General features: G+C 49.1%; 1 protein-coding gene across 3 annotated transcripts in view; it reads left to right on the forward strand.

The window, feature by feature from the left end:
* The first annotated feature begins 200 nt into the window (after nucleotides 1-200).
* The window catches only part of MYO1B (myosin IB), a 197,594-nt gene continuing 171,262 nt past the window's right edge, over nucleotides 201-26,532 (forward strand). For all 3 annotated transcript variants that reach the window (XM_077319495.1, XM_077319496.1, XM_077319497.1), the window contains exon 1: nucleotides 201-335. The gene's annotated coding sequence lies outside the window, so the exon portion shown is untranslated. The remainder of the gene's footprint in view (nucleotides 336-26,532) is intronic.

Raw genomic sequence — 26,532 nt, forward strand, 5'->3', positions numbered from 1 at the left:
CCCCCAATATTTGAAAGATGCGCTGTGTTTGCCAGGCGAGGAATGCGGACGGGGCGTGGGGAGGGCAGGGCAGGGCAGGGCAGGGCAGAGTGCCCCCCTTCCCCCTGCGCCTCCTCCTGGAGGGTCCGTGGCCGGGCGCTGAGGCGCGTCTCCTGCGGGGCCGCTGAGGGGCGCTGCGGGGCTGGCGGCGCCTCCGCGACCCCTCCTGGAGGCCGGGCGGCCCCTCCCCGTCGGGCGGGGCTGGGCTGGGCTGGGCTGGGCGAGCCGCCGCCTCCTCGGTCGGAGCAGGCAGGGATTGTCGGCGGCGGTGGCAGGAGCGGCGTCCCGGAGGGCAGGTCGGTCCCTTGGGGGTGGGGGGGGGCTCCTTCCCGCTCGGGCGAGGAGGGGGCGTCTTTGGGGCGGGGGGGATCCGGGAGGTTGTTCAGCGCCCCTTTCCGGGAGTGATCCCCGCGGAACTGCCTGCGTGCGAGGGGCTTCTGCAGGGGTTGGCGCGGGGAGGGTCTCTTTTCCTGGCAGGGTCGGATCCTGGGCAGCCCCGATTTGGATGCCGCTGCTGCTGCCGGCTTCCGCGCGCCGGGCTCGGGATGGCGCGCCTTGCGGGCGAGGGAAGGGGCTGCGCAGGCAGAGAGCTGTGCTTCGGGCCAGGGTGGATGGGTGGGCGCCTTGGCTAGTAAGAGGGATCCGGGTTGCTGGACGGTGAAAGAGCCCGGCTTGGCCGGAGCTCTCCTCCTCGGGTGCAAGGATGCGCTCATGCAGCGCGGGATCCCTCGGTGCCCACAAGCTGCCTGCTACAGAAGAGCTGTTTGTGTGTGTGGGTTTTTTTGGGGGGGAGGGGGCACATGATGTGGCCCCAAAGAGCCCCCCTGTGGACCGGGGCTACAGGCTCCCCTGCTTGGACGGGAGCCCGGTTGGCCCTGGCAACGCGATTTCTTGATTTCTTTCAAATGGGCTCGAGGTTTGCATAGTGGATGCTGACAGAGTCCCGGTTTTGCACGGGATTTGCATGGCCCATGGGGGCGGCCCGTTGCTGTAATTGAAATAGGGGGAGGAAAAAGGCACATCAACCCTCAGGCTGGTTCTTTCGGGGATTGGAAGTTTCCCAAGCCTTTCTTAGGTCTTATCCCCCCAACTTTGGCTAGCTTGGTCCTGCATGGACCATGACTTGTGAACCGGGGTAGCCAAGTGCAGGTAGCAATGGGTCGCCCCCGCTGGGACCCCGCCTCCCGCTCTTCCACCGGTTTTATGGCTAAACGGAGAGCAGGCCTTGAAAAGAGCAGGACATCTGGCGACCTTATTTGAACCCTAGAGCTCAAGGTCCAAATCCCATTATCCACTGAAGAGCCACTGTTTGCCCTCCGTTGTGTGGAAATAGTCAAAAGGATGTGAAGGGGGTGGAGGGGAAATGTTTGGGATGGGAACAGCGCTGAGGGTGTTTTTGTGGGGTGGCTGGGGACCGGAGGAGGAGAAGGTGGAAGGAGACCAAGGGACAGGCTTGTGGGATGTTGAAAGAGGATGATGGTTTGGAGAGGCTGCTGTGAGAACCTCAGAAGAGCCCTGCTGGATTGGACCAGTGGTCCACCCAGTCCGGCATCCTGCCTCGCACTGTGGCCAACCGGTTCTTCTGGTTCGTGTGGGCAGAGGGAAGCTGGCTTGTGGGTGCTCTGTTTCGGGGCGTGGGGACAGAACAAACAAACAAGGGTGTGTGGGGGATGTCTAGGCCAGGCGTAGTCAAACTGTGGCCCTCCAGATGTCCATGGACTACAATTCCCAGAAGCCCCTGCCAGCAAATGCTGGCAGGGGCTCCTGGGAATTGTAGTCCATGGACATCTGGAGGGCCGCAGTTTGACTACCCCTGGCCTAGACAATTGGACAAGGAGTGGCTGGCCAAAAGACCATCCGTGGGCTAGTGAGATTAAGAAACTGTGGGAAATGCGCATAGATTAGTGGACATGCCAGTGGGAGTGGGGGCTGTTATTTGGGAACGAGGAGCTGGTATATAAAAAACACAGTGGGCTGCAAGGGGGCTCAGTTTGATCCACCCGCTTCCACGTTTAGTTTGGGAGTTCAGCAACAGGTTGCTTGGACAAAGCACTTTTTGGGAGGGTGGTAAGGTAGGGGAAACTGGCTGCGATTTCCCCCAGTTTTGGGGGGAGGGTGTGTGTGGGGTCCCCCCTCCCCAAAATCCGTCCCTCCTGCCTGGCCTTTGTTCAGCCTCAGGGACTGTGCACCCTGGAATTTTGGTTTTCTGTGGGTGGCGCCTGGCGAAGGGATTGAAACCAGATTTGGGGACTGGGATCGGTTGAGCCTGCGAGCCGCTAGGGTGTGCATGGAGCTCTTGTTTCATCCGAGACCTTTTGTCCCAAACCTGAACATCTGTGCCTCGCTTGGCGCTTGTTTCCTTTGTTCGGCCATGTGGAATTTCAACAAGTTCTCCCTGTCAGAGAGACTTAGCACTAGTCAAACAGTGACTGCTGAGATGCAGGTTTCTCTCTGCTGTCTTATCGAAGATCGTGGTCTTATCGGAGGCTCCCGGTGCTATTCCAAGAATGTTTTTTTTTTCCTCCCTCTGGGAGGAAACGCCATCGAATAGACTGGAGTAGACCTGTTTGGGATTACTCTTTGTGCGCCTTAAGCGGCTGCCTGAGAAGCAAAAGAAATCAAGGTCGGCGCTTCCCTCCGCGTGGAGATACAGGGCCGGCAGAAACTTAACCAGTTCTTTCCCTCCCTCCTCTCCCAAGCTGTTCAAGGCACAGACGGTCTGTCATTAAGCAAGCCAGCAGACCGAGAGAGAGCTGAGTTTGCGTAAACAGCCTCCTGGCCCTTCAGAGCAGATCTGGAATCCCAGAGTTGGAAGGGGATCTACAAGGCCAACTATCCCAATTCTACAAGGCCTAAAACTCTTAAACCAGTGGCTCTCAACCTTCCTAATGCCGCGACCCTTTAATACAGTTCCTCATGTTGTGGTGACCCCCAACCATAAAATCATGCAAGGGTTCTTTCACAGAAATTAAACCAAAACTGACCGATGCCGTGAAGATCCATTGTTCATGATTGTATATAAATTGGTTTCCGCCCCGAGGTTTCTCAGTTCAGTTCTGCCTCTTCTCCCACCATGCCGATCTCGCTCTTTTCCTCTGCCCCAGACAGACGAACGCTCTATCTCAATCTACCCCGCAAGGCTGTTGTGTGGATGGTGCCCCCCCAGCCAAGCTGCTTGCCCTGCTGCGACCCCTGTGAAAGGGTTGTTTGACCCCCAAAGGGGGCCTGACCCCCAGGTTGAAAACCACTGGCCTAAAGCATCCTTGATAAAATATCCTCCCAGCTGCTGCTTGAAGACTGCCAGAGATAAGGGGCTGCACAGAGGTAGATGGGACCATTACCTGAGATAAGGTGGACCAGTCTTGCAGAGGAGGACCTGGGTGGTAGAATGGGGGAGATATCTTTATTGAGTCGGTTGCTTTAACATTGCCCTGGAATTCCCTTCTTCCTTTAGATCCGAAATAGTTATTTGTCGACTCTGTTTGCAAGCCTGACTTAATTACTCTCCTGACTGCCCACCCGTCGGAGTGTGTTAGGTGCAGAAATGGGCCAACATTCTGTCTTGGAGCCACAAGCTTGACAAACCAAAATGAGGCTCTTTTTTGCGGTGGTGTGGGGGTGGGAATGTCTCTTTGCACTGCAATCCTAGGCAGAGTTTCTCCAATCTAAGCCGGTCAACTTTAGTGGATTCAGAGTGACTCCAGCAAGGCCCTGTAAGGATCCTCTACCATCCTTCCCCAGTCAAAGAAATGACTTTTCCATAACAAAACAACAAAAATCTTTTCAGATTCCATAGTTTTGTGCCTGCCTTCCTGGCTTAAAGAAAAAAAATACCATCTCACAGGTAGAGGAAAGAGATTGTCATTTCAACCGTAGTGCCCGTGTAATGCATTTGCAGTATAAAAATCAGCCGAAAAACTCGTAAGCTTTTGCTCCCGGGAGCTTGTGATCTGAATTTAGATAGTGGGGGAGATGACAGAGAAAAGGTAAGAGGGAAGTTGAAATGAATATGAATGATTGCACATATGAATGATTGCACAGAACGGCTCTTAAGATCTTAAAGCCGCTATTGCGTTGTGACTATTCTCCCTGGAGGTCAGTCCCACTGGTTGGGACTGGATTGAACTGGGGCTGGGACTATTGAAACTGGATTGGGCAGGTGAGTTTTCAGATCAGTTCAGAGGGGCATATTTTCAGTAAGGGCACTTATGAGGACCCAAAACAGCCTAGACTAGATGGAACACTAGTCTGATCCAGCAGAAGAAGACCTTATATTCTTATGAAACCCTCAGCTTTTCTGCCCTATTGTTGGTCCTCCAGAGCAGGGGTAGTCAACCTGTGGTCCTCCAGATGTCCATGGACTACAATTACCATGAGCAAATGCTGGCAGGGGCTCATGGGACTTGTAGTCCATGGACATCTGGAAGACCACAGGTTGACTACCCCTGCTCTAGAGGAACTGTTTGGCACAATGTTGGATGTTGGTAGGCAGAATGTTGGATTAGATCAACCTTTCTCAACTTTTTTTTCCATTGAGAAACCCCTGAAACATTCCTCAGGCTTCAAGAAACCCTGGAAGTTATGTCAGCAGGCCTCACCTTCCTGCCACGCCCCTTGGAAGTCACATGCCGCCAGAAGTGACATCGCCCAGACACTCCCACCGGATGTGGCATCACCAGGCCACTCCTACAGCACAGAAATACTTTCAGAGAATTTATGAACAGAACCATACCTGCACTCTGGATTGTCTACCAGTTTGCTTCACCAAAGGGGGCCTGAAGAAATAGGGCTGGGGAGGCCTAAGCCACCCTGTCTCTTGCATCTCCTCCCCAACACCAGAAATGGCTGGAGCAGACTTAATCAATTAAAAATAATTCACTCCTGCGCCATTAGTAAACTTTTCTGGGGCCATTGTGAAACTCCTGGAATGGACTATTGGCCTGCTTTAGCAAGGCTGTTCTTAGGTTCTTGTGTACAACTGAGCATATATCAGAAGGGTGTCCTTGGTTCCCTAGAACTAGAGAGTTTTGAGGATTTTGAAACTCTTTTGGTAGTCGCTGTTAATTGGTCATAACCATCCGTGTGGTTCCAATTTAAAACTTTTAAGGCTCAAGCCAAAAAACAGATCTTTAAGAGATGGTCCAAAAAAAGGGGATCCATGCTGTAATTGCCTACAGAATCTGTTCGTCTTAATAAAATGGTAAGAGGGTGCTGGGAGGAGCTGGAACTCCTCGCCTAACCACCAATCAGGGAGGCTGTCCTGGCTGTCCCATCCCTGATTGGCAGTCCGTCCAATGAACAGCCAACCAGGAGTGATGCCCTGCCCCTTGCCGTGTCCCTCTCCAACTTTTTCCATACGAAAGATGTGTCAGCTCCTAGGAAGGTAGGCAGGCAGCTGGAGCTGGGAAGGAGGGCGGAGGGTTAGAAAATGCAGCCGGAGACAGTGGGGGTGGAGGGAGGGGGCCCCCGCCAGTGCTTCCACTGCTCCAAACAGTTGCGGCCATGGCCTTGCCAGGCATTGGCAGGGCTGCCCAGGGCAGCGCAGGGAGGAACGGAATCTGTGCCAGCACTTCCCCCCCCCATTCTGAAAAGGCCCACTGAGGCCTGCGGAGGACTCTGTGGTCCTTTTGGGGGCGGCAGGGGGCAGGAGCAGTGTCCCCTCCAGCACCCCCTCCCACCCTGAAAAGGCCCAGGCCTTTTGGGCGTTGTGGGGGTGGGGGAGGCCCCGGCTGGCCTGCCTGGGGCGGGGGAGGGGGGGTCCTAGCTCCATTGTATGTTAGATACTGTGGGTGTTGTTGCTAGTCAGTCATAAAGGGAAGCCTCATTTGATTATTAAAATGCAAATAATCATTGCCTTTATAAAGAAGGCCTGTAGGGCAATGGTCCCCAACTTTTTTATCACCGGGGACTGGTCAACGCTTGACAATTTTACTGAGGCCTGGGGGGCGGAGGTAGCCTTTTGCCGAGGGACGTCACCGCCGCCTGAGCCCCTGCTCCGCTTGCTTTCCCACCGGAGCCCCTGACTTCCTGCTACCTGCTGGGAATGGAATTGGCTTTCCGGAGAGGAGGCATGATTGCCAGGGGTGTCTTATCTTCATCGGCTGCTCAGCGGTATGAGTTTTGAACGATACCCGTACCAGTTTATTTTCATGTCTCGTGTTTAAAGGTGTTGTGTTGGATCAAGAGGTGTCGTATGAATTGAAGGTTTGTACCTAGCGAGAGGTCATGGGAGAGGGCTTGATTGCTTCAGATTTCCCACTTGATCTACAGGACACCCCTCCCCTTCTTATGCCGTCCCCATAGTGCCCTGTGCCCCCCCCCCATCCTCCAAATCTCCTCAATCCACAGGATTGCCTTTTGGGGAAGTTAGAGAAGATTGGGGAAGGGGAATAAGAACTAGGGAAAGAATCACTCCATTCGCTGTTCTAGTGGCTCTTTGGATCCATTCCGTGATTTCTGCCGTTGCATACCAATTTTTAAAAATAACTAGAACTTGTTCCTCGGGGGTGGGATTGGGGGGAACTGTTAATGCATGCGTGCTCTAGAGGAGAAACAGCTAAAATGCAGTTTTATTAATTTGTTAACGCGTTAATGTCTTTTCATCTCGCTTGGGACCGTTTTGTTGAAGAAAAGAAAAATGGCTACTGCTCTTTGTGTGGAATTTATTTATGGGATTCAGGTGGGTCGCCATGTTGGGTCTGAAGCAGCAGAACAAATGGAGAATCCAGGGGCACCTTTAAGACCCACAAAGTTTTATTCAAGGTATGAGCTTTCGCTGTACAGGACATTGTCTCTGAGGAAGTGAGCCTGCACATGAAATCTCACACCTTGAATAAAACGTTGTGGGTTTTAAAGGTGCCCCTGGACTCTCAATTTGTTTTACTTACGTGATGTGATTTTTAGGCCTCTCCTCTCCAGTGTGGTCTCAGTATGGCTTACAACCGGGGTAGTCAACCTGTGGTCCTCCAGATGTTCGTGAACTACAATTTCCATCAGTCCCTGCCAGCGTTTGCTGGCAGGGGGCCCATGGGAATTGTAGTCCATGGACATCTGGAGGACCACAGGTTGACTACCCCTGGCTTACAACAGTAAATAAAAACAGGTCAAATTCAAAATCATGTAGAACAACAGCATTTCATACTAGAAATCATTGCAGTAGTTCTTGCTACTTAATCGCTTTGTCCTGAAATTATGCCCTAACGAGCCAGACACACAATGTGTGATGATCTACTCTGGCTCAAGATGGGGTCATGTTGTCCTTGGAAACCCACGGTGAGTGTTAAGGATGCCTTTTCACACTGCACATCCAAAGCAGAGTTATATCTGCCAGAGTCCTGATTTCCCATATGCTCGTCCCTTCCTAGCCTTCTTATTTCCCTTGTGTCAGATTTTGGATTGGAACCTCTTCAGTTTTTGTGTGTGTGCTCTCAAGTCAAGGCTGACTTATGGTGACTCTGTGAGGTTTTCAAGGTGAGAAGCATTCAGAGGTGGTTTGCCATGGCCTGTCTCTTTGTCATGATCATGGCGTGCCTCGAAGGTCTCTCATCCAAACCCTTTTTTAAATATAGGAAGCTGCCTTTTACAGAATCTGGCCATTAATCAATCACGAAGAAGAAGTGTTGGTCCTTATATGCTGCTTTCCTCTACCATAAGGAGTCTCAAAGTGGCTTACAATCACCTTTTACAAGCTACTTTTAACTGGAGATGCTGGGGATCGAACCTGGGACCTTCTGCACTCCAAGCAGCAGCCCTTCCACTACGGCACATGCCCTCCCCAATTCTAACCATGACCAGCCCTGCTTAACTTCCGAGATTTTATGAGATTGGACTTGCTGGGCTGTCCAGGTCAGGGCAGACTTTTAACAGCAGGGATCTGTTTTCTTGTATTTTTCAAAGCACCATGAACATCGCCAGTGCTATGCTGATAAAACAATAAGGTTTGGATCTCATCTAAAATATCTGTGGATGTTGTGATTTCTGTCTACAAAAGCACAACTTCTCCTATCCTGCTGCAGCCTAAAATCCCCTCCTCCTTCCCAGTTCTGTTTCCAGAAATAGTATTTTGGAAAGTCAGATGTCTGCTGCTGTAGGAAGCCATTTGTAACCACCCTCCGTCTGCAGGACTGGAAATCTTTGATGGATCCGGCCCCCGGCTTGGAGGATAAGGTTGCAGTTAAGCAGGCAGTACTTGGGTTAAAACAGTGTCAAGGATGACTCATTGGACGCCATGTTTCCTTTGTGTGCCTGAAATAAATTGTTCCATGAAGCTCCCAGAGGTCATAGAATCATAGAATAACAGAGTTGGAAGGTACCTTCTGGGTCATCTAGTCCAGGAGTAGTCAACCTGTGGTCCTCCAGATGTTCATGGGCTACAATTCCCATGAGCCCCTACCAGCAAATGCTGGCAGGGGCTCATGGGAATTGTAATCCATGGGCATCTGGAGGACCACAGGTTGACTACCCCTGAGCATTTTGCAGGACACTCACATCCCTATTGCTCATCCACTGTAACCTGCCACCCCCTTGAACCTTCACAGAATGAGCCTCTCTGTCAGGTGTAATTTGGTGCTGGATCCCATGGACTGGCTCGGCTTTGGTTGCTGACTGCACCCATACCCTGTGAAATCACAGTTTCTAATATGAAAGAACGAACCTCCTAGAGATAGTTCCACCCATAAATCGAGGGGTGAATGTTGACTGCAGCTCTCTCCATAAGCATTTCTAAGGACTTTGACAAGGGAAGCATGAATCAATAGATATCCTGTAATAATTGTGCCTGGGTGTCCTTGGCTAGCCCGGTTGGGTCAGATCTGGGAAGCTCAGCAGGGTCGGCCCTGGTTCAAACTTGGATGGGAGTCCGCCAAGGAAGTTGCCGTGCAGAGGCCAACGAAGGGAAACCATCTCTGTTTGGCTCTTGCCTAGAAAACCCCAAAAGGCGTTGCCATGAATCGGCCGCAGTTTGGCGGCACTTTCACCACCACCATCAGCTTCCATGAAACCTTAAACCCCGGGAAATTTGGCTGGTCTTTAAGACCCAACTAGATGTTGTAATTGTTGGGTTGTTTGAAAGCAGAATCAGAGTGTACAGTATGACTCGCTTAATGTTCCTTTACGCCAGATTTTCTTTCTGTTTCCAGACTGCAACCCCTTCTCTCAGTAGGTTGAAATCAAAGTTACTTGCATCTTCTCTGCCTAGGACTTTCAAATCCCTCCCCCCCCCTGTGGACCCCTCCCCCCTAGCTCCCATTTTTCTCCTCCTGCTCAAAGCAGTGATGGAAGGAAAATACCCTCCCTCCCCCCAAAGAAAGCTCATCAGGTTGATGGTGTGATGTCATGTTTGGGGAAATGATACCGATTCTCTCAAGGAAAATTCAGGAACTCTGTAGTTTTGCCATAGAATTTCCAGTGGTTCTTAGAGATGGTGCGATGACTCTTGGGGAGAAAACACAGAAGTGAGGGCTCGCCTCCCCCCCCCCAGGCCCAAACCGCCTTGCTCTCCCATCAGTTGATAGGCTGTGTCTGACCATCCTCTCTGCCCCATAGTTATACCCACAATTTGTGTATTGCCAGTTCTTGTCCAATCAGAAACTTTGTAATATGGAAAGCCATTACACGTCTCCCATTGATTCAGCTCCCACCCGTCACAGTTCCTTAGAACAGTGGTCCCCAACCTTTTAATCACTGGGGACCGGTCAACGCTTGACAATTTTACTGAGGCCCAAGGGGGGGTAGTCTTTTGCCGGGGGACGTTGCCGCTGCCTGAGCCCCTGCTCCACTTGCTTTCCCGCTGGCGCCCCTGACTTCCCGCCGCCCAATGGGGAGCGCCGCCAGCAGCAGCTGCGCAGTGCCACGCTGAGGGGAAGCCCCAGCCATGGCAGCTGCCGGAGAGCACCAAAGGTGAGCCAGTGGCAGAGTGGTAGGGCAGCCCCCGAGGCAGCAGCTGGGGAGGAGGACGAGGAGGAACCATGGCCCGGTCCCGGTCCCTGGACTGGGGGTTGGGGACAGCTGCCTTAGAGTGTTTGGTGTTAAGTGGGAACCCTGGGGTATTAGATCCCCAGCTATTACTGTGATGGTGGACTGTGTTGGGGGCCTGTTTCCATCTCCCAGCTGGTACATATACATATATATATATCTTAAGACCGATGCCTGGAATATAGGGGGCTGTTTTTAGAGTTATTAGCATACCGCCATCTTGTATCTGTATTTATATTTTACACTGTTTTACTGTTCTACTGAGAGTATTTTTAATTGACACTGTTTTGTTTGTGAACCGCCGGGAGCCAGTTTCTGGGAGTGGTGGAATAGAAAGGCAATGATAGATAGATAGATGGATGGATGGATGGATGGATGGATGGATGGATGGATGGATGGATGGATGGATGGATGGATTGGTGGGTGGGTGGGTGGATGGAAGGATGGAGGGACTGAGGGACAGACGGACGGACAAATAAAATAAAGTGTTGATTAAAAGGTCAGATGTCTATTACGGACATCCTTACTTCTTTGTCATATCTGGCTTTGTACAGATGAGTCCTTGAGGGACTTGTAATCCTACCACTTTAGAACACAACTTTACAGCTCTTTCCAGGCTTCTCCACTCTGGGGTCGTTGGAGTGGTTGGAGTAGTGCCCATAAAAGAGCTGAATCGATTGGTTCTACGGTTTCGTTATCCGAATTTGATCTGCAGGTCTATCCTGTTGTCTCATTGTCCATTCAGATCTGGCAATCGGTGGCCTGCCTTTCCCTGCATGAATTGTTGCTTTGTCCAGCCCGTAAGAGACGCTTCAAGGTGAAGAGGCCTTGCTTGGCACACCTGTGTCGGTTTTCAGAGGTTCAACCCTGACTTCTTCCCTCTGTTGGCCTGCTTTTTGTACTCTTTCTTTCATCTTTGGCAGAAGAGGCAACCGCTGTGTTAGTGGACAACACTTGATGACCTCTTTGGTAATTTATTAATCCCCCTTTGCCAAATTAGATTGTCTCATTAATTCTGATGTTTCTTATTAGAATTGGAATAGGTTTCCTGGGGCGTGAATAATGAAGGTGGATATTTATCTTAATGGTTTTTTCTCTGTGCACAGTGCAGATGAGACTCTTGAGCATTTTGATTACATAGGTAAAGGTTTGTTGCTTCCTTCTGTAGTATATTCTTTTCTGAGTAGGGGGAAAATCTCTTCCATTCTTATTCCTTTCCTATTTATAGCCTTAAGAACCTATTTGGACTGTAGGCAAATACCTTGATTCAGTTTGAGGTGGGTATGCGTAGAGTTGAGGCAGGGGTATGTCTTATGTCTTTTTATTTATGGCTAAAAGCAAGACTTAATCCCCAAGGACTTCTCCCTCTGACACTCCAATACCCTTTTCAATCTAGTCAGTTAAAATTTCTTGAGACTAAACTGCCAATCTTGGGCTTCTCCCAAAATGAGCTATTTAGGCTGGGCAAAGCCCAGCAAAGCAGATTTTTAAACAAAAAATAGAAGACACAGAAAGACAGATTGACATTGCAAATTCTGCCTTTTGCCCCCATCAGCTACAAGATACTGTCTCATACCAGCTATCTACCTCTTGTGAGTTGACATCTACAAATATAGAAGAGCTTTTACCTTTCGCCAGGTGTTCAGCTGTGCCTACGGCCGTTCTGGAGGACAGATATAGAAGAGTTCCTATTTCAGAGAGTCTATGTATCTGCATATTAAAAGAGGTGGATGGAGCATATCCTCTTCTGTTGTCCATTGTATGATAGGCTCAAATAAAGTTCCCTTGCCCATTATTGGCTCCGATGCCATGCCAAACAAATGTAGATCAGATTAAAGAACTTCTATCAGATGAAAAGCATCCTGTCTCTCTACAGATTACAGAATTCTGCATTTATGTGATTTAAATACATCCAACGGATTTGAAATAATTCTAAATTTTAGAGTCTGGTGCACACATTTTATCAAGTTTTATTATCATTTTTACTTTTATTTTAAGCTCTTGTACTCTGGTTACATGAATGAATGAATGAATGAATGAATGAATGAATGAATGAATGAATGAATGAATGAATGAATTATAGGCAACGTTGTGATATTTGACAGGTGTTATGATGGTAAAGTATAAAGTGTAGCAACCTGCATAGGCCAGGCTAACTTGATCTGGTCAGATGCTGGAAGTGAAAAATGGTCAGCCTTCGTCACTATTTGTGACAGCCCCATCATAGCTCAGATATTATGCTTTGATATTAGGGATCCAGGTCCAAATCTCCGCAGCTTTGAGTAACCGTAGGCAAGTGACAGTTCCCTGTTTAGGTTCAAGTGGGTAGCCATGTTGGTTTGCTGTAGAAGAGTGACATTTTAGCCCAACTGCCCCTTAAAAAAACAACAAGACCTATACGATCCAGGGAGCTTTTGAGAGTCAAAGCGTCCTTTTCCAGATATAAACGTATCCTGAAAACATATATCCTGGAAACCTTTAAGGTGCTCCTAGACTCAAATGTTGTTCTTCATTTCCTAAGTTGACTTTTGCTGGGGATTTGTTTGAAATGCAGTGGTGAAATTGGCACACCAAATAATCTTTCCTTCGCTCCCCCTCATTGAAATGACCCTAGTTTCTTCTCAGTGCCCTCTCAGATGTCTCCTTGGAGTCCTTGTAACGGGTTGACACTTCAATGTCATTGACTTGGATCTGACTCATGTGTTTAAACATTTGGCATTATGGATAGCAGTGCTCATCTAGTGATTTGGAATTTGTCATGAATTTCCTGTGCGCCTGACATTAATGGCTGAGCGGAGCCAAAGTAGTGCTTGGAAAGAAATAAATGCTTCCATCTTGTGCTTCAAATATTAGTCAACTGGCCCTGCTGTTTTTTGTTTTTTGTTTTTTTTACTGGCCACTGTTTTAATACTTGCTGTGCAACTCTGCAACTGCCCTTCTTTCATGGCACGTACCCAGAGGGCCGTTGCAGGCTCCCGATCTGTGCCAAGGCCTTTAGGCATCCTGCCGAGAGCTGAAATTGGACCCAGCCTGTCCACGTGTGTTTTCTTTGGTGGCCTCTCTACTGTGGAAGGATCTGCCAGAGGCTGTTAGGACGGCTCCTGTGCTTCCGTCGTTTTGCAAAATGCAAAAAAATTAAGGGTTTCCTTGCAGATGAAGTGAAGCTGAAGGGTGACATTCTGCGTGGGAGGGGACTTTTATTCAGCATAAAATCTTTCCTGCGTAGATTATTGTTGAGAATTGCTTACATTTGCTGTTAGGTTCTTCCCTCCCGCTTCTCAGCATTCAGCTCAATTGCAGTTTTTCTTGGGGGGGAAAACTGGGAAACTTAGATCCAGTGGTCCAGCTACTCCAGCAAAATGTCTTACTCAGTGTCCAACCAGTTGCCTTGGAGGGCCAGTAATGGGGAATAGGCCTTCCTAAGAACATAAGGAGAGTCCTGCTAGATGACACCAATAGTCCATCTAGCTCAGCATCAGAACTGGTTGGCCACTGTGTGAAACAGAATACTGGACTGAATGGACCACTCTGAATCTCTGAATCTGAAGGGACCACTGGTCTGTTCTAGCAGGGCTCTTCTGATGTTCTTGGGAAGGCCTCGGTCTCTCTGCCCTGTAGTTGGCTTTCTAGAAGAACTGGTTGGCCACTGTGTGTGGCAGGATGCTAGACTAGGTGGACTACTGGTCTGATCCAGCAGGGCTCTTCTGCTGTTCTGAGGAAGGCCTCAGCCTCTCTGCCTTGTTGTTGGCCCTCCAGAAGAACTGGTTGGCCCCTGTGTGAAAGAGGATGCTGTATGGGATGGCCCAATGGTCTGATCCAGCAGGGCTCTTCTGATGTTCTTACGTCTTCCCTACCACAGTCCCCAGGTGGCCATTGCAGCTCTCATAAAACTCGGAATGAGGTTTTTAAAAATCAAAAGTTGATGTATTGATCGACTAATATAATGGTGAATCACTAAGTTAATTACCTGTGTTCTTTTTAAAAACAAACCTTGAACATGCTGGGGGTGGAGGATGACTGCCACAAGGGTCTAGGGAGGAGACAAAATGCGGGTAACCTTCTTCCTTGAACATCAGTTCTCTCTGCCTGCATTGGCAGCCGGGGCTAAGAGGGAACTCCCAAAGGAAAACGTGGTGGGGTGGAAAAGCTCCTTGGCCGGCCAGCCAATGACCCTGAGGACAAAATCTCTTGCTAACAGCAGGATGTGGAACTTTCCCCCCTCCTCAAGTGAACACATATTTTTAAAATGATTATGTACACTTCCTAAATAAGCACCCACCCTTTCTTTGTATAAAAATTATTTTAAAAGCAAAAGGCATGTGTGTGGTAGGATGAAGGGGGTCATTTTATTCATGTATTAGAAGAAGAAGAAGAAGAAGAAGAAGAAGAAGAAGAAGAGTCCAGTAGCACCTTTAAGACTAACACCTTTAAAGCTTTATTGGTCTTAAAGGTGCTACTGGACTGATTTTATTGTGCTACTTCAGACCAACACATTTGAATGGGTCCATCAAAGTTAGTACTGGCTAATTCAGACTGGCAGCAACTCTCCAGGGTATTTTGTGTCTCCTCCTGCCTGGTCCTTCCTACTGCAGATGCCGGGGATTGAACCTGGGACCTCCTGCTTGCCAAGTAGAGGCTCTGTCACCGAGCCTCGGCCCTTCCCCTATGCAAATGCTTCTGTTAAGATCGAGCCTGGCCAGCTACTGCTTTGAAAACACGCCAGTTGGAGTGACCGGACCTAATGGCCAGACAAAAGTAGAAGCCAAAACGAGAAAGGGAAATTCAGGTTCCGCATGCTGTAAGAGCGTGTCCAGAGCTTGACTTCCAAGCTTTTGAATACCTATCCTGCATACATAATCTGAGCTGCTCAAATCCTGCTACGGGAGAACGTGGAACTGAATCTTAGGGGTCACGTTTATTCAGCGATAGGCATAACCCTCAGCCGGGAAAAGGGAACTGAGAAATGGGAATTTGAAACACGATCGGGCCATTAAGTTTTCCACTGGAGATTTGAGCAAGGCGGCAGAAGTATTGGGGGCGGGGGATCTATCTTCACGACGTCCTCTGAGATCATCAGGTTTCTAATCGTCGCGGGAACTGAAGATGCTTCGTACCCCTTTTGGATCTCGTCTTTCTTCAGCAGCAGTTCCAGTTGCAGAGCTTTGCTTTGGAAATGAGAACGACCAATGGGGAAACAAAGTAAACTGGGATTTAATCTGCCCGACGATTTGTTAAACGGGGGGGTTTCATTTGGGCGGACCATGTTTAAATCCATCCTTCTTTTTTGTTATTATGAATGATGATGATGAGTTGCACGAGTTGCAGGCAGCCCATAATGGAAGTTTTCCCCTAGCGCTTCTGTCAGTATAGTTCCGTTCGGGTTTTTTGAATTTGTTTTCCCTTTGAAGGAAAGGAAGCTCAGTGCCCTAGGCTGTACCTGAACCCATAGCCCTTTTGACAGGCGACGTAATCTTGCTTCTGTTTATACTTCAGCGGTGGGTTAAGTCACTCAGCCATTTCATCATGGGGAGAAGTCGGTGACCGAAGAGACAGTGAGAGACAAATGTTTTTGGTTGCATCACTTGCCTGTTCAGATTGCAGCTCCTTGGTGTGTTGTAATTGCAGGTTTATGAGCCACCTGAAGTACCTGTTAGGGGTTGCAAGGCACCTTAGCTTTGGAACGAGGGCCTGTGGCTGTTAAAAGCCGGACACCTTCCTTTCTGCACCACCACACTGGGGGGGGGGGGTCCCACTTTTGGCCTCGTCTTGGCTGTCTTTGGGTGCCACAAACGCAACTGTGAGGAACGTGATGCTGAAGTGAACAATCTTGAAAAGAGCATCGCAGAGCTGGAAGAATATGGAGGAGGGCAACCAAGATTAATTGGGAATTGGAGTCCTTTGGTGTAGAGTTTGGTGTAGTGGCTAGGAGTGTGGACTTCTGAGTTTGATTCCCAACTTCTCCCCCACATGCAGCTAGCTGGGTGACCTTGGGCTTTCCACAGCACTGATAAAGCTGTTCTGACCAAGCAGTGATATCAGGGCTCTCTCAGCCTCACCCACCCCACAGGGTGTCTGTTGTGGGGAGAGGAAAGGGAAGGCGAATGTAAACTGCTTTTGAGACTCCTTCGTGTAGAGAAAAGCAGCATATAAGAACCAGCTCTTCTTCTTCTTCAGTAATATCAGGGCCCTCTCAGCCTTCCCTCCCTCACAAGATGTCTGTGGTGGGGAGAGGAAAGGGAAGGCAATTGTAAGCCACTTTGTAAGTCAGTTCGGGGAGAGAAAAGCGGCATATAAGAACCAACTCTACTTCTTCAGTAATACCAGGGCTCTTCCTCTTCCTCTACCTCCCTAGGAGGAAAGGCCAAACATCTGGGATTTTTCTGTTTAGAAAAGAGATGATTAAGGCAGGGATATGTTATTTAGAGGCTTATGAAACTGTGCATGGGCCAGAGAGAGTTGACAGAGCGAATTTCCCCCCCTTCTCCCCAAAGACTAGAACACAGGGGCGTCCAATGAAGCTTATGAGCAGGTTCGGGAGAGGACAAAGGAAATATTACTTGACACAGGGAGTGATGAAAATATGGAATTTGCTGCCAGAGGATGTTGGATGGTTACAGGAATAAGCAGCATTAAAAGGGGATTTGGTAGATTCATGGAGGATAAGTCTATCGATGGCAACTAGCCATGCTGACTCAGGGGAACCTCTACATTCAGAGGCACGAAGCCTCTGAAACCTAGAGCCAGAAGGCAACATCATGAGAAGGCCTCAGCCCCTCTGTGCTGTTTATTACCCCCCTCAGGGCAACTGGTTGACCAGCATGTGAGACAAGATGCTAGACTAGATGGGCCACTGATCTGATCCAGCAGGGCTCTTCTGATGTTCTTAGGAAGGCCTTTGAGACTCCTTCAGGGAGAGAAAAGCGGCATATAAGAACCAACTCTTCTTCTTCTTCAGTAATATCAAGGCTCTCTCAGCCCCACCTCTCTCACAGGGTGTCTGTTGTGGGGAGAGGAAAGGGAAGGCGACTGTAAGCCGCTTTGAGACTCCTTCAGGGAGAGAAAAGTGGCATACAAGAACCAACTCTTCTTCTTCCTTCCTTCCCACCTTTGCACTGGCTCTCCCAGCCTGTACTGTTAGCTTCCAGTGTACCCACCCTCATGACTTGGGGATGAGTCAGAAGAAGGAAGTGTCGTGGGTTGGGAAACGGTGAAGAGTTTAAGGGGGATTTTTTTTAAATAAAAGAAAGAACTGAAGCAATTAAGTTAGCAAGAAACTGTTTTAGTGTGAACTTTCTCGTATTCCGCTGGCAGGACTGCTGATGCTCCCTGGCTCACCTCCCTCGAGCGAAGGGCCGAGCGTTCATGGAAACCATTCTAATTCCGCGTTGCGTGAATCACCTCAGCATGCCAAAGGGCCTTTCCACCCAGGGTTGGTTTATGTTTTGAAAATTGTATCCTGTGAAACTGGTAGCTGAGTGGTTTCCAATCAACAATTTATTGTTTGTTGTGTGACCGTAACTGATGCCGACGTTTGCAACAGCAGCTGTAGAAGGGCAGCAAACTTGTTTTGATTCTTGGCTGTGTAGTTGACAGGAGCTGTAACAAGTGTGTCTTGCATGAAGTTGTGTCTTACTTACTTTACTATTCTTGCTGTATTATGGGGTCTGGATTCGTTCCTTGCGGACGGACCCCATACTTTATGAGCTAATGCCTATGTGATATTTTAAGATTACCTTTGAGATTGTGCCTTCCTTCCTTCCTTCTTCCTTCCTTCCTTCCTTCCTTCCTTCCTTCCTTCCTTCCTTCCCTCCCTCCCTCCCTCCCTCCCTCCCTTCCTTCCCGTCCCCCGTCCTTCCTTCCTTCCTTCCTTCCTTCCTTCCTTCCTTCCTTCCTTCCTTCCTTCCTTCCTTCCTTCCTTCCTTCCTTCCTTCCTTCCCGTCCCCCCGTCCTTCCTTCCTTCCTTCCTTCCTTCCCTCCCTCCCTCCCTCCCTCCCTCCCTCCCTCCCTCCCTTCCTTCCCGTCCCCCGTCCTTCCTTCCTTCCTTCCTTCCTTCCCTCCCTCCCTCCCTCCCTCCCTCCCTCCCTTCCTTCCCGTCCCCCGTCCTTCCTTCCTTCCTTCCTTCCCTCCCTCCCTCCCTCCCTCCCTCCCTTCCTTCCCGTCCCCCGTCCTTCCTTCCTTCCTTCCTTCCTTCCTTCCTTCCTTCCTTCCTTCCTTCCTTCCTTCCTTCCTTCCTTCCTTCCTTCCTTCCTTCCTTCCTTCCTTCCTTCCCTCCCTCCCTCCCTCCCTCCCTCCCTCCCTCCCTCCCTTCCTTCCTTCGTAGGATTTTTATACCACCACTCCCAGCAAGCTGGCTTGCGTGGGTTCACAACAATATCATAAAAACAATATACAATATAAAATTAGACAACCGCATTAATAAAAGCCCCAACAACTGATAAAATGGCAGTACATAATAAAAACTCCTTTCTACACAACGAACCATTGGAATCGGTCAGAATGACATTAAGTAGTATATAAATAATTTGAGTTAATACTATTATTGAGGATGTAGCCACTGAAGAACATTTTGGATTTCAAAATGGGCAATTTACCTAGGATCTCGTTTTGGTTACTCCAGTGTATGAAACAAATACAAAGATATACAGTATTTGCTGGCATATAAGATTACTTTCCCCCCCTGAAAAACATGCCTCCAAGTGGGGGGGGGGGTCATCCTATACGCCGGGTGCACTTCACTTGGGATAGACATAGCTGCCCATAGTGGCCCATAGTACTGTAATGTAATGTAACAAACTCTATATTTTGAGTGGAAATGTTGGGGGGGGTCATCTTATATGCCCAGTCGTCTTATACGCCGGCAAATACGGGCAAATACACTTACATTATTCAGCCTTTGGATTCTTTTTCTTCAACTTCAGTATATGAAACCTGCCTTACACCGAATCAGTCCATCATTCCATCAAGGCTGGTATTGTCGACTCAGGCTGGTAGCTGCTCTCCAGGGTCTCAGAGGTCTGTCAACATTACCTACTACCTGATCCTCTTACCTGGAGAGGCCAGGGATTGAACCTGGGACCTTCTGCAAACCGGTCAGTTGTTCCACCACTAAGCCTCAGTCCCTCCTCAACTCATTTGAGCGCCCATGAACACACGAAGCTGCCTTATACTGAGTCAGACCTTTGATCTAGCAAGATTGTGCTTGTCTGCTCAGACTGGAAGCTGCTCTTCAGAGTCTCAGGCAGAGATCTTTCCCATCGCCTCATGCCAGATCCTTTAACTCAGGGGTAGTCAACCTGCGGTCCTCCAGATGTCCATGGACTCCAATTCCCATGAGCCCCTGCCAGCGTGCTGGCAGGGGGCTCATGGGGAATTGTAGTCCATGGACATCTGGAGGACCACAGGTTGACTACCCCTGCTTTAACTGGAGTTGCTGGGGAATGAAGCTGGGACCCTTTGCATGCCAAGCAGGGGCTCTACTGCTGAGCTGTGTCCCTTTCCCTTGTGGGGAAAATAAGACCATATCCCATGCGCAGCAGCACATTGTTGTTTCTCTGCTTTGCAACATCCAGGTCAGGGGGAAAAAGATGCCTTCTCTTCTTTAGCTCGATGGATCTTTTAAAATAACTCTTTTTGTCAACGTCTGCAGCAGTCTAACGTCCTGAGCGAAGTAGCGAGTGAGACTACTTGTTTCAAGTGTGACCTTGTTTTCTCCTTGTTTAGGAAGAGCGTATATTTTTCACAGAGCTCCTCCTTGTTCAGGCACTTGCAGGAGTCTGGCTAGCATTAGATTTCTCATGCTTTTTAGAGAGCGGTCGGGATAAGAATCGAGCAAAATTTTGAGGCATGTTCAGGTGAGTCTTTCCGGGGAACGATGGATTATGCTGGCTGTCTCACAAGGGCGCTCGTACGGATTTCATAACCGTACATTTGAATGGCTTCTGCGGGCCTTCAGTTCAGTGCTGGTGAAAACTGGCAGGACCGCCATGTCCGTCTGGCCCTGCGATCGCCTCTTCCTGGGTTTGTGCTGCTTCATTTGCTTTTGAGAGAAGTCTGGATTTTGCCAAAGCTTCGTTTGCAGAACTGCTGAGGCTTACATGCCGCTCTTTCCGAATTTTCTTGTCAAAGAGCGCTATGTGAACATTTGAAGAAGAACTATTTAGACATTAATAGCTGGGCTGTGATTTTTGCCTAGTTTTATTTTGCTGTGTGGGGTAAAATGATGGGGGGGGGGGCAGCCTATGAAAGGAAAACAACCCGTCTGCATTATTCCTTTGCTATTGCAATAACGGGAGTGTCCTTGCAATGGGAGCCAGCGTGGTGCGGTTTTTTGGCCCTTAAAGGGGCCACTGGACTGAAATTTTGTTCTGTCGCGTCAGATGAACAGGGCTACCCACCAGAATTGATCGGAATGCTTGACTGAGTGTCATTTAACTCCCCGCCCCCTTTCCAGCGCTAGTGTTGCCACCCCAGCTAAAGAAACTCCTAGAAATTTGGGAGTGAAGGCTAGGGAGGGTGGGGTTTAAGGGGAAGGGGGCTCAGCTGGCTTTAATGCCATCAAGTCTACCCTCCAACACAGCCTTTTTCTCCAGGGGAGAATTGATCTTGGTTGCCTGGTGGTCAGTTGTAATTCTGTTGTTATGTGCGAAGTCGTGTCCGACCCATCGCGACCCCCATGGACAATGATCCTCCAGGCCTTCCTGTCCTCTACCATTCCCCGGAGTCCTTTTAAGTTTAAGTTGTAATTCTAGGAGAATGCAAAGCTGGCAGTTTTCTCTGGTACCCTAATCTATAGTGCCCCCCTCTCCCCCCTGCTTTTTGAGACTAAATTATACACTGCTGGACCAGGGCTGATTCTGCACTTACTTTGTTTATTCCATTGTTTATTCCAAGAGGTAAATCTCTGCCAAGAGAAGTTAGGGCTTCTGGAGCCTCTGCTGAGAGAAGTTAGGGCTACTCCTTTAAGGGAAGCCTTGCAACCTGGGAACGAGGAAGCCTTTGAACTGATGCCCTGGCAAATCAGGCTTTACTACAGCGTCAGAGGCTCGGCTGCAAGTTAGGGAAAAGCAGAGAGCTGCACGCTTTCTCATGTCGATTTTTCAAATTTAGAGGCTTATATCCACTCCAGGATATCACAGGGGAAAGATAGGGTCACTCTGGATCAATCATGCGAGTGGAAGAGGGAAAATTTAAATCGGCCAAAATCAAAATGGAAATTGCATTCAGTGGAGACGGCAGGGACTGAATTGACCTGGGATTGGAATAAAAGCTCTGTGCAGATTCAGCCCTGGATTAAAATCCTCATCTTGCAAAGTTCGCATAAAAACCCTGATCGCTAAAATGCTTGACTTGAGTTCTTAAAATCCCTGTCCGTCTTGGAAAAGGGACATAAAAAAAGCGTCTTCCTGTTTTTCTTTGCATTGCTGTCTAGCAAAGATAGCTGCAGTGTTATGTGGCTGTTTCTGAGAGCTACCTTTTTTTTGTTTGTGTTTTGTGAATTCTGGGTCTATTTTAATGTGGCTTTTAGAAAAATGTAATTGCCACATTTTGTTTAGACTTCAGGGTGGCTTTTTTTAAAGATTCACTGTTTGCAGAGCTGTAGAGAAACGGTGATGATGAATGTTGTACATTTAGAGCGTGTCTGCGGAGGTGTCTTCCAGACAGACTTTTTCGGGTCTGCAGGATTGTATAAATAAAACCAAAGTCAAGAGTTATAAAGTGTCCAGGATGTGAAGTGGAAGGAGGCAGCCTGAAACGTCCAGTTGTCTGTGGGGTCTTCGTCCAGCCTGTTGTTGCAGGTTGCCAACTCTGGATTGGGAAACACCTGGAGATTTTGGGAGTGGGGGGCAGGATTTGGGAAGTGGAAGATCTTCAGTGGGACAGAATGCCCTAGAGACCACGTTCCAAAGTAGCTATTCTGTCCAGGAGATATCTGGCTACCAGCTAGGGTGTAGTCGACAAGAAAGAAATTTTCAAGCTGGCGATGGCTTGAAAATTTCTTTCTTGCCTACTCATCTTCAGCTGACGGGTCGTCTCTGCTTCTACCAGCTGGGGGGGGGGGTGGTGGAAACCATACTCTTCCCCCTGCCCCCTCTGTGTATGATGGGATGGTCCACATCTGCAGGCACCTGTCCTGAGTTATACTTGTGGGGCATGGAGGATGGGGGCTGCCTCAGGCTTCGTGGAAGGAGCAGTGTGGCTGTTTTTGCAGCTTGTGTCCCCAGAGAAACCATCTCAAGTCTGCAGTTTTTTAGTTGCTTCTGAGAAGAACCTCACGGGAAGGCTAGATGGGTAATTCAGGAAGCAGTACCTTTGTCCCCATCGGCTCACATACTTCCACATGCATGGTTTCACACTTGTTCGCACGCTTCGAATGCTAATGAGCCAGCTGGGCCAGGGGTTGCAAACCTTTTTGAGCTTGCCGCTCCCTTTGGAATCCTGACCCAGAAATGGCTGTCACGGCAGGCACCGCCAAAAACAAAATGTCAAGGATCAAAATGACATGGAACTCAAACAGTAGCTCTGTAACATTTCGGGCATAAACTCCACGGAACAGGATGCTTTTTAATCTGTACCATCCATTAGAACAGGCATAGTCAGCCTGTGGTCCTCCAGATGTCCATGGACTGCAATTCCCATGAGCCCCTGCCAGCAAATGCTCACGGGAATTGTAGTCCATGGACATCTGGAGGACCACAGGTTGACGACCCCTGCATTAGAAGACTTTCTGGGGGGGAAAGCTATACCTAGCCCTTCCCGCTTTACAAAAGCATTGGCAGGTGCCAGGAAAGGATTGGGGACCTCTGGGGCTAGCTCAGGAGTGGCCAAACGGTGGCGCTCCAGATGTCCATGGACTACAATTCGCATGAGGGAATGGGGCCTGCGGACGTCAACCCCACTGGTCATCCTGTCCACTGTTGATTTCTGCAACGGGGCAGGCTTTTGCCGGCAAGAGCTGTCTGTGGAAGAGAATTATTTCACCCTGTCGTTCCTGGAGTGTGCCGTCTTCTGTTTTATAATTTCCACTCCAAGTCAGCAGTTTGGAGTCAAGGATTCACACTTGTCATTTCTCCAGGAGACAGCCTGTTGATTTTGGTGGGCAGGCCTCCCTGGATTCATTCATTCATTCATTCATTCTAAAAATACATGCCTCAACCTTCCATGGACATCTTGAGCAGCTTACATCTTTCAAATTAAAGCCAGGTGTCACACACAAAACTTATCTTTTGCAAACTGAGTTGCGTTTTGTTGTGACATCTGGACCAAAGTAGAAAAAATTGGCTTGCTGTTGATCAGAATATAAAACTGTGATGTTGCACGAATCGAGCCTGGTGAGGATGCTTGTCTGGATTTGGCCAATCAGACTTCTGGGACGACGGAGGCTGCTGGTCTACGGAGTCAAGAATCCTGAGTGGAAGGGAAATGGAAATGTAGCCAGCAGTCCTTACTCAAGCTCCCATTCACCCTGTCTCTAGTTTTCCCTCCGCATGAGTCTCTCTCTCCATGCATGTAGGTAAAGTGCCTTTAAGCTGTAGCCCACATAATGGCAACCTTGTAAGGCAAGGGTGGCCAAACGGTGATTCTCCAGATGTCCATGAACTACAATTACCAGAGGCTCATGGGAATTGCAGTCCATGGGTTTCTTGAGAGCCACAGTTTGGACACCCCTGCTGTAGGGTTTTCAAGGCCGCAGACTAACAGACGTGGTTCACCTTTGCTCCCTCTGCATGGGTCATTCCTTGTTAGTTTTCCATCCAAGTACTAACCAGGGCTGGCCCTCCATTGCGAGATTGGGGCTAGCCTGAGTCTTACAGGTCTGGGCTTCCTTCCGTACCCTTGTTATTATATTTATTTCCGAGCAAATCGGTCTGTTAAACCAGGGGTAGTCAACCTGTGGTCCTCCAGATGTCCATGGACTACAATCCCCTTGAGCCCCTGCCAGCGGTTGATGCCAGTTTGGTGTAGTGGTTAGGAGTGCGGACTTCTAATCTGGCATGCTGAGTTCGATTCTGCACTCCCCCCACATGCAGCCAGCTGGGTGACCTTGGGCCTCGCCACGGCACTGATAAAGCTGTTCTGGACTGAGCAGGAATATCAGGACTCTCTCAGCCTCACCCACCCCACAGGGCGTCTGTTGTGGGGAGAGGAATGGGAAGGCGACTGTAAGCCGCTTTGAGCCTCCTTCGGGTAGGGAAAAGCGGCATATAAGAACCAACTCTTCTTCTTCTTCTACCCCTGTGTTACACTGCTTCCCATATAATGGACCAGTTGTGGCACATCTGCACTTACGTTTCTATCAATGGTTTTCAAATATCTGAAACTCAGCCCATATGAAATCGGCATCTGTATGCCATGCATTCATTTATGGATAGAGTTGTCAGGGTCTCAGTCCTGGGATCTATGAGAGAAGGGCATTTATATCTCCAACGTTGCCATATAGGCTTTTAGCAAGGGCATCATGGGTGCATTTTCGTTCGCCATCAGTTAGCCTCCCAGAGATGGGTAGAGACGGTCCCTCAGTGCAACAGCAGAAGAAGGCACGGGGGGCAAAGAACTTGGCTTAAATGTCTTTTTTTGTCCAGGAGCAAGTGTAATGGGGAACAGCTCAAAGGGTTCGGAACAGTCAGGGCCTCGGAATTGCTTGCCAATAGTAACAAGGCAGAGCATGTGTCACTTTGAGAACAGGAGGGTCAGGCAGATGGCAGAGGATAGAGTTCAGGGACTCTTGGAGAGCCATGTGAGAATTAACTGCCTGCCTGCCTGCTTCTCTCTCTGCCTCTGTCTGTCTGCCTGTCTGTTTACCTGACAGTTAGAGCAGTTTCTCAGTGGAACAGGCTTCCTCAGGAGGTGGTGGGTTCTCCCATCTTTGGAAATATTTAAGCAGAGGCCAGATAGCCATCTGACGGAGAGGCTGATTCTGTGAAGGCTCAAGGGGGTGGCAGGTTATAGTAGATGAGCGATAGGGTGGTGAGTGTCCTGCATAGTGTAGGGGGTTGGGACTAGATGACCCAGGAGGTCCCTTCCAACTCCTTCTATGATTCTATGATTCTACCTATCTACTTATCTATCCTCTCGGGGTGGTGAACAACAGCTGGGACTTATGTCTTCCACTATATATTTCTGGTAAGGCCTTGGAGGAGGAGCATATCTCATGCGTTAAGTGCCACTCAGTGCTTAATACCCCTCCACCCCTGACCACTCCCTCCTCCTTCCACTTCCCTCTGAGGCTCGGAGGCTGCAGATCCCTGCTGTGTGAGAGCTGCCCTGGCTGGTGAGTTCCCTAACAGCTGCCTGCAGCCTTTCCAGGTCCTGGGTGGAGGGGGAGGCCGTCCGCAGAGTTCTTGACTCCTCGTGTACACCGGTGCATCTTGCACAATGTATAGCTGAGTGTATTGACACTATAAGTAAAATTAACACCTTAGGAATACATTCTGTTCTCAGACTAACGGGGCAACCCGCTTGAATCTGTTTGGAGAGACTTATGAAAATTCCCCCTCCCTCTTGTAAACGAAGGTCCAAAGAGAACATTTCAGTTTTAAGACCATTTAAAGATACATCTGTGTTAAAAAAAAAATTAAATGGCCCCAGCCCTGTTCTGAAATACCGGGTAGATGCCAGGAAAGGTTGCAGCAAAGGTTTGGAGAATGTCTAGACAGGGATTTCCAAGCAGGGGTTCCTGGGAGCTCTAGAGCGGGATCCATGGCCTTTCCCCTCCTACCAGAGCCAGTTTGGTGTAGTGGTTAGGAGTGCGGACTTGTAATCTGGCATGCCAGGTTCGATTCTGCGCTCCCCCACATGCAACCAGCTGGGTGACCTTGGGCTCACTACGGCACTGATAAAACTGTTCTGACCAAGCAGGAATATCAGGGCTCTCTCAGCCTCACCCACCTCACAGAGTGTCTGTTGTGGGGAGAGGAATGGGAAGGCGACTGTAAGCCGCTTTGAGCCTCCTTCGGGTAGAGAAAAAGCAGCATACAAGAACTAACTCTTCTTCTTCTTCTTCTACCTTAATGGACTTGGCCAAAAGCTAGGGAACTGGTTGCCTCCACCCAGAGGGCTCAGTGGTTAGGCCGTGGGAGTAAAATATCAAAGTGGGGAAAGTTGGTTGTGTTGGGGTACTAGACTGTCTCCCTAGCTCCTGCCATTATTTCAAGCCAACGTGAGGCAGAGCTCTCGTAGTAGTAGTAGTAGTAAAGGTCAGGGGGAGAGAAAGGAGGGCAAAGGGTGTGGGTAGCGATGTCACTTCCAGTGACATCACTTCCGGAGGTCCTCAAAGCTCGAAAATTTATTTCAGGGGCTCCTTCACTGCCAAAAGGTTGAAAAAGGCTGGTCCAGAGATCTGATTGTAATAACAACACAATGGACTCCCCACTTGCTCTAAAGAAGTACTTTTCTAGAAATGTCTGCTACTGAAATTTTTCTTGAGTTTAATCGTAAGCCACCCCAGATGACGGGCTCAAGAGGGGCTGAGCTATGAATATAAAAAGGTAAAGGTATCCCCTGTGCGAGCACCGAGTCATGTCC

Source organism: Paroedura picta, chromosome 2 (assembly GCF_049243985.1).
Source record: "Paroedura picta isolate Pp20150507F chromosome 2, Ppicta_v3.0, whole genome shotgun sequence".
Classification (NCBI taxonomy): Eukaryota; Metazoa; Chordata; class Lepidosauria; order Squamata; family Gekkonidae; genus Paroedura; species Paroedura picta.